This window comes from Coturnix japonica, chromosome 19 (genome assembly GCF_054131305.1).
Source record: "Coturnix japonica strain WE chromosome 19, WE-NBRP24, whole genome shotgun sequence".
NCBI lineage: Eukaryota > Metazoa > Chordata > Aves > Galliformes > Phasianidae > Coturnix > Coturnix japonica.
In genome coordinates this window covers 9,039,525-9,049,576 of record NC_140681.1, presented here as the reverse complement: position 1 = coordinate 9,049,576, position 10,052 = coordinate 9,039,525, and the positions used below count along the sequence as shown (strand labels likewise).

Here is a 10,052-nt window from a genome sequence, read left to right as displayed (position 1 = left end):
GGTTGTGGCTTCTGCTTAGGCTCCAACATCCGATTGACAATTGTTTATTAGTTTTAAAATAGCTGAAATTCATGTCAAACATTCCGCATGTTAGAAAAATGTTTATGAAGTGTTATCATCGTTTATTTAACTGCGAATGTTTAGGAAACCAGCATAAAATATAATGGACCACACAGGGCTCCGAGCAGTCTGATGGTGGCAGCCTTGTTTCAAGAGCGCTGCCATCCCCATCATCATGCAGGGTTTGGTTCAAAGAGTGTTCTCCAGGTATTCTGACAGGGGTTTGTGAGACAAGGGACCAGGATTTGGGATTGTTTCATCTTGTTTTAAGGATGTTTCTTCTAAAAAGTTCAATAGAGCAATGCTCACCACTGCTGCTTGTGGAGAAATGGGACCAGGGAGGGAAGGATCGCTTCTTGGCTGATGAGCAACCTGAGTGCCCTGGGAGATCATTCAGATGTAAGGCATCAATATTAATTCATCATGAATATTTACACTACACACACATAATACTCTGCATTAATATTTATAGTGTCCAAGACACTGAGTATTTGTCTTAATATTTTGGAGGGGGGAAAAAAAAATGTCTTTGTGATGGCAACAGGTTTGGATGAAGCTTTAATCCTTGCTTCAGTAATTTCAAGCAAAGGGCACATTGGCAGCCAGCTGTTTGGTGAAACTCTTTGTGTGATCCTTTGCACTCAGCTGGGGCTGGAGGAGAGTGCACACCTTGACCCAAGCAAGCAGCTCCCATTCTTTTAGAATCATAGAATATCCTGTGTTGGAAGGAATCCATAAGGACCACTGAGTCCTTCCCCTTCAGATCACACCACTCTGCACAGTTTACTGCAGGCAGAAGCAGTGCTTTGTCTCAGCTGAAGACCCCTGGATGTAAATATATGGTAAAACAGTCCCTATGGGTGATCACCACCAGCAGCTGCTTGACATCTATGGATGCACATGGAAGAATAGATTTTGGAAGTTCAGCACAAACAGGTCCTGTTTGGGGTAGTTTTCTTTAGATACCTGCAGTGTTAGCAGCAGGGCAGGGCAAGGTAATACCAGGTTATCCTTCCCAGCAAGTGTGAGAAAAGGGGAACAGTAAGAAAGAATGTTTTAGTCATTGGGTTAAAACATCTCTTTTCCACTCATTGGTAGAAATGATCTCATCTATTTCATTATTATTCTTGTATTTATTCTGTGCCTGGAAGCCACCAGCTCTGCAGAGATGCGCTGACACTGTGAGCTCTTCCTGGGATGTTCCTCAGAAGCTTCCATCCAGACATGAGCCATAGGCTTACCCAACAGAGGTAACACGAGGTGATCCATAGCAGCAAAGCTGCTGTGAGCTCTGTCCTAGTGAGGATCCTACCAAGCGTGGTTCTGCTGGAGACAGCCTCCTGCTGGATGGGATTCCATGCAGGATGTTGCAATAGTCATTCCTAGCCCAGAACCAGAGAGGACCAACCCACACTGCAACTCAGATTAATTGCTTTTTTTTTCTCTAACCCACGTCTGACAGCAAAGCATTGCTTCATTGATTTTATTTTTGTCTGTTGGCACACACGTGGGTTTGTTTTCAGCAGCTCTGCTTTCCTGTTGTTTTACAAGAAGACATTGGGTCGTGTCCGTAGCCCTGACCTCTGGGGCCTAATTTGGTTCCCACTAAAACAAGTCTCCCACTTGCGTCTGTGGGGACACTGCACGTTGGAAGGTTCCCCATGGGGCAGAGCCACAACTGGCTGCACCAATGTGCCCAGCACTGCACTTCTGTGCTCCTTCTTTTCCCATCACCTTCAGCTGAACACTTTTCCCCCTCCAATCATAAAACTTCCACTTTTAATATTTTAAACTTATTTCCCATAAAACCCCCAACTACGAAAATTTCTTTTAAAGAAATACACCATTAATGTATCTTTATGACGTGCAGCTGATGCTCACAGCATGGGCTATGACTTTTTTACGTTCCTTACTTGTTCTTGAGACATTTTATTTTGACATCATATCCTTATATGCTAAATTAAAACAAATTTTTATTATCTTCTATATACCAGCAGACAGTGGTGCCTTAAAGCTGTTGTACAGCTCCTCATGTCCATCCTGGGGCACCTTCCCATCTTCCTGCCCGCTCCCTCCCTCCACCTCTCCAAAAACCCATGGAGTGAGTTATCCCCATTGACAGCAATTTACAGTCCCCATTAACGGTCATATAAATTCCAGTGGATCAAGGGAGCTTCGAGTCTATGATATTCAGACGCAGCTAATAGCTCTGGGATAATTGCCATCTCGTGTTTCTGTGCTCTGAGCCTGACTGTTTATATCTCAGGACAAGCAAGCAGTAAAACAAGTTTCCACGTTCCCCCAGTCACCCAAGGAGCCGCCGGCTCCAATAGCAGGCGGAGGGCTGGAGGTGGCAGTCATTTCCTATAGTTAATGCTCGCTGCTTCTGCACAGCTCCCCACTCCCAGAGGGAAGCAGGGTCAACCCTGAGCCCTTCTGCACTCAGGCTTATGGGGAAAAAGCAGCCAGCCTGGTGTTATCTCTGTTAGCAACACAGCTTCATCTCATGCTGTGGAAGGGTGGCACCGGTCTGTTAAATAACATGTGATCTGTAATTTTAAGTTTTGGGATTGATAGTTTGGAAGCTTGATTAATAGGAGTATTTGCTGGAAATCCTTGTTGGCTTTGAAAGCTTGGTTAATAGGAATATTTACTGTGAAAGCTGTGCTGATAAATAGACATATAATTTAATGGTGGAAGGAGAAAATGGCATGCTGTGGGCAATGGGAAGAGCCATCCCCTTCTTGCCTTGATCTCCATCCCCATCACCACCCCCTTCACTATCACCATCACCGTACCCAATCATCATCACCATCCCAACCCCTGTCCCCAGCCACCACTGTCACAAAAGGGAGAAGCAGCAAAGCCATGGATACAGAATGAATTCAGGCTTTAACTTTTTTGATTTTGCAGTAAACCTAAGTTCAGTAAATTGATTTTTGTAGTAATAAAAGCTGAACACTCATAACCCCCAAAGCGATAAACTTTTTACTGCTATTTAGAATTTATATTTTATTTCCAGTCTTTTCCTTGGATGTGCCCTGAGGGGGAGCACTTTATGGGCAGCTCTAGAAATGAACTGAGTGCAAATATTTTTATTTTCCGCTAAGCACCAAAATTTTGATGCATTCTCATGAGACCAAATGCACTACTTAAAAGTACAGGGCAGCCAGCAGAGCAACTCGGCTGCTCGTTCAAAGCACTGTTGGTACAAAGTCTGGGCACTGGGCATGGGGCGAACAGACTGAGTTTATGAGTCCTTGTAATGCAGAGGGGCAGAGGAAACGTATTGAAGTTCCTCAAGAAGAACTGTTCATGTCCCTGTGGTTCAACGCTCTCTTGAAGGGTGGGGAAGTCCCAGGATGCTGAAGCTTAAAATAACAGCACAGTGATGGATGAGAAGCCCATTGCAGGTGCATTTTAGAGGTTTTTGAAATGTCTGAACTGTAACTCTTCTCTCCTTACAAGTTCTGGGCAGCCAGATTCACCTGGCTTTTTATGCAAAGGGATAAAAGAAGCAATACATATAAATGGTATTAATGCTCCCTAAAACATCCAGGAAATATTCCTTCTGTAAAATCTGTATGACAAGTATAGATGGCATCTCATAAGGTGACCCGGATGATTCAGCACTTGGCTGCACATGAGTAATGTGGCCATCCCTGTCTCTGCAGCAGTAACTCCTTTACACCGTGTATTGCCATTCAGGAGATGTAAAGGCTTTCTGCACATAGAAAAGAAGGCTGGAGGAGCTGAGTGCTGGATTTCAGCTTTCTTAACTGTTGCAGTATCCCAGAAAACTTGGTGGGGTAACGACAACTGAAGCTGGGAGCCCTCAGCATTGCTACCTGAGAGGACATCAATGGAGGTTCAGTGCAGACGAGCTGCTGAGTAAATACTGAGAATGGGGAAATATTTGAGCATCGGCCTCTCCATACTCTTCTCTTGCTTGCACCCTCAGACATGTCCTGTTTAAGCTCTGTTTCCATTTTTTATTTTATATTAATTATAGAATCATTAAGGCTGAAAAAACCCACAAAGGTCAACAAATCAGACCATCCTCACTGTACCCACTATATCCCTTAGCCACCTGAGGGGCACCTCTGTCCTGCACCAGGACAACATGGACAGGATGAGCCCTGGAGAAACTTCCTGTTGCTTGGCACCAGCTCTGAAATCTTCCCATCAATGAAGCCATACAATGAGCCATGCTTAATGAATCAGAATGTTAATTATCACTCACATCAATTCAGCAGCCCTGCCTGGATGATGGCTGCCCCCCTCTACTACTCTGAATTCCTCCCTCTCATCATCATCACATCTTCTGTCTCTCTCCTTCATTAGTTTTTATCTGATGATTGAATACCACTGTTAGCTGAAAATTATCAGTGCTAACATGCATGCACAGCACACTGCAAGGGAGCATTGTAAAACATGAGGCAATTCATGCTACAAAGCTGTCACAAACTAAAGAAATATCTCCCTTGTTTCCTCTGAGGCAGAATGAATGAATTGCTGCTGTACAACACTCAGCTCCTGTGGAAAGAAAAGCATAACATCCAGGCACAATAGAAGAAAAAGCAGATTCTTTGCAATTAACATAGGCAATTTGACTGGAAGAATTATAGAATATCCCAAGTTGGAAGAGACACAAAAGGAGCATCAAATCCAGCTCCTGGCTCCACACAGGACACCCAAAAATCAGACCGTGTGTCTGGAAAGAAGAGCATCACCTCAGGGAACTGCCATTTTGGAGAATGGTTTCTTCTTGCTGCAATTTTAGATGAATTGCATTGAGTTTGTGCTGTATAAGCCATACTAGGAGCAGATTCCCACAGTGGAGCCATGTCCAGCTTTGCGAGGCAGGAGGGGAAGATGCTTTTGGCTCCTTTGCCTTCTCTTCATGACATTCCACCTTGAATGCATCTTTAGGTATCTCTTTGCTCCGTAACCCAGCTAGGATGAGTCATTAATTTCTAATTAATTAACCTTTGTGGTGGCCCTCAGCATTCTTAATGTTGTTTAATAAGAATATCCACTGTCACTCCATGATGGACATCTCCATCAAGCCAGAGAATCCCATATGGAAATAATCTAAGCATGAACGGAGCCCAAAATCTGTCCCCAAAAGTAGATCACTCAGAGTCTTGTTTTGCATACAAAAAATGCCAAAGGTGGTATTCTAATGTGTTTTCTTCTCATGTGCTGATGGTCCCAACAAGCATGGTTAGCTGCTCCGGACATGTGCCCCAAGGTAACTCTGCCTGCCCATCACTTCTCACTTGTTTCTAACAGTTTGAATTTGGAGCACCTGGCATCAGTCACCACCAGGAGAAGTATTTGACACTGGAGCCTCTGGGTGGGCTCAGACATGGTCATCAGAATGATCATAGAAATGATTATGCTGTTTATTTACTGGTGGTGAATGGCATTGGCCAAGCTGGAACATTGATCTGTCACCCTACATGCTGGATTCCTGCTGAACACCAGTGGGCAAATGCAGAACTGGGATTCCAATGGACTTTTGGAGAAGGATTGGGCTTCTCAGGCTGCCCGTGGAGCTGCTGCACCCATCGCATTGCTTTGGCTGCTCAGCCCAGTTGCTAAGCAGAAAGGAATATGTTCAGTGTCCCAGGCACTGACAGCTCGACATATACGCAGCCTAGATATCTTGCAAACTAGATAAAGGAGTGACAACATCTCCTTGAGAGAAAACACAGGATTTCCCTCTCTGTGATGCTTCATCTCTGCTGTCTCCTGATTTCAGTCTCACAGGGCACACCACTCACAGCTGCCTTCCCGCTGCCCTGAGGCTTGCAGAGCCTCTTGGAGCAGTGTGGAGCTGCCCTCCTGCACAGTATTTGCTTATCCTGGTTCCTGATGGTCAGTGTGCTCCGTGGGGTGGGGGAGGACTTTGGTTCCCTGCTGTTGTTGCTGGAGTTAGCAGTGCCCCAGGCCACCCCTTGCCCCTTTCTCCAAGCAGCTTTTAACATTGCATAGCTCAAAGAGGTTGCAAAATGCCTTTTTCCCTGGCTTAGAGAGAGGGAGAGAAGAAAATGCTTCTGGATCTAAACCAACTATTCAAACTCTTGCTTTCTAGAATCCAAAGAAATCCCAAGAGTTTGTTTTGCAAAGGAGAAAGTGCTGGAGATTGAAAAGAGGTTACCTGTAATGTGTAGAGGTTAAATACAGAGAAAGGTGCACGCAGGGTTTAGGGCACCTTAAGAATAATGTTAATTATATGAGACTGAGACCCCTGAAGGATACATCAGACAAGAGTTGAGATGGATTTGTACTGCCCCTGTGCTGGGGAATGCAGCCCCTCAGGGCCAACCCTGCCTGTGCCCAGCTGCTGAATGCACAAAGAGATTGGTGGATGGGCACCAAACTCTGCACCAATGGCCAAGCCCAACCAATGTGGTTTGAAGGCATGTGGGAATCCTCAGTCCTAAAACAGCTGTTTGGGGTTGATGCTTGTGAGGCTTAAGATTTATAAAGGTACTGATGTAATGCTTTGTCTCAATGTGCCATTAACCCATCAAGCCACATGCTGCCTTCCCAATGAGACCAAACAGAGGGCAGGAAAACTAATTGGAAAATACATCACCAATCTCCCCATGAAGCCACAACCACATACCCACCGTGAGGGCTGTTGGCTTCCCGTAGTCTTCCCATGGAAAATGTCCTCACCTCCTGCTGCAGTTGGGCGGCATCTCCAGAGGTGCACAGCTGGAGCTGTTTGTGTTTGGCTGGATCACTGGGAAGGATTTCAATTCAAGGTTTTGCTCTGATTTGCACCAGTGCCCATGTCTTAGCAGAGCAGCACTGCCACGAGCAAACAGAGCCCACTGCATGGAGAAGATCATTGAGAAAGGAAAGGGCTCTGCAGTAGGCAGCTCCAGGTTAATAAGTAAACTATTCATCTGATAGGGACACAGGAGAAGTTTGCAGGTATTCAGCCCCGCTCCAATTCAGCAATACCACTTCGCTTTATCTCTCTCCCAAGTAACACAAACATTTATGGAATTACATTTTAAGGCTTTTAAAGGTGTATTTAGAACGTGTTTTCTTTGAAGCGTTATCTTTGCAAGCTCTCATGCGCTGATAAAGGCCGTGTTTGGCTGCCTCTTGAGGAGCACTCATAAGCTGTTGGGTCAGGGTAGTTTCTCCTCGGGGGCTGCAGGACAGCAGAGGTGGCAGTGCTGTGGGTGACAGCCTCAGGGACAGAGTAGAGAACAGATGGGAAATAAAGCCCTCAGTCTCAGCACGAAAGTTGCCATCTCCTCCCTGGGAGAAGGGAAGGAGCGCAGCGAAGCAAATGACCTCACTGCAGGATGGTTCCACTTAGCATCCCCAGCCCTCCTCCTGGCCCTGCCCAGCGATGAAGACGTCGTCCCACAGCTCATCACTCACAGCAGCGCATACTCGCGCCTCGTCCTGCAGTCGGGGATTTGACCCGGAGCTCCTCGAAATCAATGGAAAGGCTCCAGTGGATTTCTGCAGGGCTTGGAGCTGAGCGAATGTTGGCAAACTCCACCACAGCTAATGGGAACTTTGCTGGCAGTGCAGGCTGACAGGTCAGGCGGAGGGAGAAAATTAATTCGTCAAGAGGAAGATTCATCTTCTCTTGAAGTTTCCAAGGAGTTTCTTAAAGGAGCACTCACCACCACCCTTTCCTGCGAGGAGAGCAGCTCTGGATTGGCAGTGATGCTATTGCAAATACCTCGAGGGGTGAGGGGGGGCTGAAGTCTCCCCCCAACTCCCTTTGCCCTGTTTCTGTCCTTCTTCAGCTCAGCTCCTCACCTCCACCCTCGCCTGGAGCCAAAATCTCCATGCTGGAGCCTGGCCCCTCTCGGCCTCCCCTGTGCTGTTGCTTTCATTCATTTTCTTCTCCCCAAATCGCCAGGCACAACTTGTCTGAACGTATGCCGAACCTGATAAGCCTTTGGCAGCCTCAAGAATAGATTGCTTTCATAAAAATGAGAACCATTTCGTGAGAACTGGGGGTGGGGGTGGGGGTGGGAAGGGGGAAGCAAAAGCAAATGCAAAAATAATGTGCAGGCGAAGGCCCATGCAATCACCTGGCAGGAAAAGGCATTCACAAATCAAAGCATAAATCACAGCACTGTGAGCAGCCAGGCCAGGCAGGCGGTGAAGCCCCGCACCTCTAGGCTCTGTTTGCACACTCAGGTCTGCACAGAGCACGGAGCGGGCACATCTTTCACCAGTGTGCAGAAGGGAACTTGCTGAAAAACTCACAAATGAGAAAGGAGCCTCAGGACTGAGATCAAGATCTCAGTGTGTGGGTGCAGCGGTTTTGCAGTTATTGGGGCAGGACAAGGAGATTTGGAGGGATTCAGAAAGTCAGAGTTCTGCCCCAGCCATTGGTGCGGCTCAGCAGAAATAGTGGCCCAAAGAAATCATGTTCTCAATATGAGTTTTACACTTGGAGAGCAAAACTTCACAAATAGAAGAGATGCTTGTGAGGAAGGGACATAAATCCTTGCTTCGTACAGCTGGAGCCATTGCACAATGGCACATGCTGCAGTTCCACCACGCCAAGCTGTACAGATTAGCAATGGGGCCTGAAGGCAAATCTGACATGTCCAAAGATGTTGGCCCTAGAAGGAGAGCTCAATGCTGCTAGCGCCAGCTTAGCAATTTGTATGTGTAAGCACAGTGCTTGCTTAGCTGAGTCCTTTTCTTCACCTTCTGGGTTCTGCGGCTACATGAAACACCCAGTTTCTCTCTTTGCACTCTTTGGTGACAGGCACAGGGTGGGCACCCCCCCTATTATGGAGAAGATGGAAACAATGAGGAGTGGTGCTTCCAGGCTCCATCTGTTGGGTGTCCACCTGGAAGGGGAGAGCAGTGGAACATCTCTCTTTTCAAGGGTCTGTGCCACAGCTGAACTTCAAAATAAGCTTTCTTGTCTTTAAGAAAGATAGTACCGATGGATTCATTACATGGGAATAAATGGCATAGCTGTGTTTTATGGGGAAAGTGTTGAAATCTACCAAACACTAAAGAGCTGTCATCCCTCCCCAGCTCCAGAGAGCAGGAGCCATTCTAATGACAAGTTTTGCTAACGAAGCAGTCGTGAAAAATATTTACTGCCAGAGTTCCTTCAATTGACATTTGCATCTTCTGTAATTTGCCAAACTCTCTGTGCAAATGGAGCTGTTTTCATGGGACTATAATTTACAAGGAGGGTTTTTCCTCACTTCTCAGTGTCTGCTTAAAGAAAAAACCAAAAACACAAACAACCCAAAGCATCTTTGGTTCTGAGATTCACACTTAATTTTTTATTTTGCTTTGGCCAGAGGAGGAGAGAGCGACAAAGGGAAATGGATATCATAGAGCAGAGATGGAGGAGTGTGTGATAGGAGGACTGCTCAGTGCAGTGAGTCATGGCCACTCACAGGAGAGCCAAGAAGTGTCAGAGCACAACAGGGTCCTCCCTGGTTCAGCCAAGCAGGAGCCAGCTGAGAATGGACGTAGTTCCCCTGTCTCCAGGGGAGAAAATAAAGATGGATTTGAGGCAGGATCAGCATTTGGATCCAAGAGGAAATGGTTAAAACCACCAGATGTCACTGGTCTCCTCCTCGGTGGTGAGAGCCAGGCACAGGGACCACAGTGCCAGTGTGCCCTGCAAACCACCCCATCGTTTTGTTTTTAGAGCACCAAATATTCATATGTTGGGCTATTGGGAAAAATCTGAGCAACAGTGACAGCAACAGGTGAATGCAGGTGGGATCATGAAAACTTACAATGTGTTTCCTGACTCAATATTTTGTGCCAAAACCGGGCATGGACAGATGCATTTCCATCATCGTTTTGTGCTTCATTGAGAACAGCTGCCACCCGCTTTCCCACCGTCTTTGTACTCCCCTGCACGTTTGCAGCACCTTGGAAGGCAAACGCTGCTCTCCTTGTGTGTTTGCAGCCCATATGTTGCAGGTTCAAGGAGGTGAAGGAAAACTGAGCCAACA

At 46.5% G+C, this 10,052-nt stretch overlaps 1 long non-coding RNA gene across 1 annotated transcript; it reads right to left on the bottom strand.

Moving 5' to 3' along the window:
- Positions 1–1,123: 1,123 nt before the first annotated feature.
- LOC146757846 (uncharacterized) lies at positions 1,124–6,867 on the bottom strand. Its single transcript, XR_014935775.1, has 2 exons — positions 6,751–6,867; positions 1,124–1,400 (listed from the first exon to the last, which is right to left on the bottom strand). It is a non-coding gene; the product is annotated as an uncharacterized LOC146757846 (long non-coding RNA).
- Positions 6,868–10,052: the final 3,185 nt, after the last annotated feature.